This window comes from Vigna unguiculata, chromosome 9 (assembly GCF_037176805.1).
Source record: "Vigna unguiculata cultivar grain cowpea cultivar isolate G323 ecotype 2 chromosome 9, ASM3717680v1, whole genome shotgun sequence".
Taxonomy (NCBI): Eukaryota; Viridiplantae; Streptophyta; class Magnoliopsida; order Fabales; family Fabaceae; genus Vigna; species Vigna unguiculata.
This window is the reverse complement of record NC_140800.1, coordinates 24277501-24280000: the sequence shown is the minus strand read 5'-3', so window position 1 is coordinate 24280000 and position 2500 is coordinate 24277501.

The following is a 2500-nucleotide window of genomic DNA, read 5'->3' as shown; positions in this document are numbered from 1 at the left end:
AGTTTTGTGAAAAAATGAAATTCGTGGTTTTTGAGATGTGAGGGTTGGAAAGGCCTCCAAATGCCCCCAAATGAATACCATGAAAGTCTTGGTGCACGAAAGTTTTGAGTTCGGAGGGTTTTGCACATGGCCAAGGTTGGCGGTGCACCACGGCATAGCTAAATGGCTTGGTGGGGAGTTTTGTGAAAAAATGAAATTCGTGGTTTTTGAGATGTGAGGGTTGGAATGGCCTCCAAATGCCCCCAAATGAATACCATGAAAGTCTTGGTGCACGAAAGTTTTGAGTTGGTTGGGTTTTGCACATGGCCAAGGTTGTCGGTGCACCACGGCATAGCTAAATGGCTTGGTGGGGAGTTTTGTGAAAAAATGAAATTCGTGGTTTTTGAGTTGTGAGGGTTGGATTGGCCTCCAAATGCCCCCAAATGAATACCATGAAAGTCTTGGTGCACGAAAGTTTTGAGTTGGTTGGGTTTTGCACATGGCCAAGGTTGTCGGTGCACCGCGGCATAGCTAAATGGCTTGGTGGGGAGTTTTGTGAAAAAATGAAATTCGTGGTTTTTGAGATGTGAGGGTTGGAAAGGCCTCCAAATGCCCCCAAATGAATACCATGAAAGTCTTGGTGCACGAAAGTTTTGAGTTCGGAGGGTTTTGCACATGGCCAAGGTTGGCGGTGCACCACGGCATAGCTAAATGGCTTGGTGGGGAGTTTTGTGAAAAAATGAATTTCGTGGTTTTTGAGATGTGAGGGTTGGAAAGGCCTCCAAATGCCCCCAAATGAATACCATGAAAGTCTTGGTGCACGAAAGTTTTGAGTTCGGAGGGTTTTGCACATGACCAAGGTTGGCGGTGCACCACGGCATAGCTAAATGGCTTGGTGGGGAGTTTTGTGAAAAAATGAAATTCGTGGTTTTTGAGATGTGAGGGTTGGAAAGGCCTCCAAATGTCCCTAAATGAATACCATGAAATTCTTGGTGCACGAAAGTTTTGAGTTCGGAGGGTTTTGCACATGGCCAAGTTGGTCGGTGCACCGCGGCATAGCTAGATGGCTTGGTGGGGAGATTTGTGAAAAAATGAAATTCGTGGTTTTTGAGATGTGAGGGTTGGAAAGGCCTCCAAATGTCCCCAAATGAATACCATGAAATTCTTGGTGCACGAAAGTTTTGAGTTCGGAGGGTTTTGCACATGGCCAAGTTGGTCGGTGCACCGCGGCATAGCTAGATGGCTTGGTGGGGAGATTTGTGAAAAAATGAAATTCGTGGTTTTTGAGATGTGAGGGTTGGAAAGGCCTCCAAATGTCCCCAAATGAGTACTGTAAAAGTGTTGGTGCACAAAAGTTTTGAATTGGATGCATTTTGCACTTGGCCAAGTTGGTCGGTGCACCGCGACTAGATAGCTTGGTGCCAAAATTTGTCAAATTTAAGACCTTGGCCAAACTGAATGAAATTTTGTGGGGAGGTTCCTGATATTGTTTAGTGGTGGACTGGAAAAAATGAGGTCGAAATTCGAAGTCTACATGTGCTTTTCTATTTTTCCCGATTTTACACATACCCGGTAAGTAAAAAAAATAAAAAAAATAGTTCCCCTTCGAGAAAAATTATGAAATTTGGTGAGCAAGGAGATACCATTATTCTACGAATTACTGCAAAAAATCGCATCAAAATTCGAAGTATAGCCCGAGATATGGACTTATGTCTGCTCAAAAAAAGTGTATCTACTTGTACAATTTTGCCTTTTGCATATTAACCTCTTATAGGGGGGGAGTGCTCCTTGAGCCGGCCAGCTCCACACTGGCAGGTTTTAAAGGGAGCTTGATGAGGCCTCCCCCCTCACGTGGTGCGTGCGTTAGCATGTTTATCATGGCACAACTAGCCTCTTCATAGTTGTTGAGCTTTATTAATACCAACACACGGTCGTCACTGATCGTTGGTTAGCTCGGCAGCTAGTCCCTCGGATATTGTGGAAAGTTATTTTCATGCCTAGCGATGCTTGACCCTGCGTCACTTGATGTTTCCATTTGCTTGCTTGCCCATGGTAGGTGGGGGGTGGACCGTCTTGTGGTGTGGTGTCTTGCGAACGTGAGGGTGTGTGAGTTGTAATCGAGATGCACTTGCTGGCTGGCTCCATGCCTTGCGTATCGAACGGTCAAGCATGCATCTCTTCCATTTTCACCCGTTGCCTTGGGTGATATTGGTTGATCAGTCCCTGTGTTGCCTACCCACTAGACGGTACTTCTGTGGTTGCTTCGAATTCTATCTTTCCATCACGAAGAGGTGTTGGAGGATCCTAATGTCACGCACGTGTTCCATCTAGTGAAACATCTCAGTGATGCACGTGTTGTGGCTAGTTCTTTTGGATGCGGTGCATTATATGAACTCGGGTTTACTTTAGCGACCCAGTCAACATAATTCGGTTGTGTCCCTTGATTGAGACGTTGTCCTTGAACTTGTTGTGAACAATATCGTTCTTCCACAACCCGTCGTCTTGAGTGCGATGGAAGGCA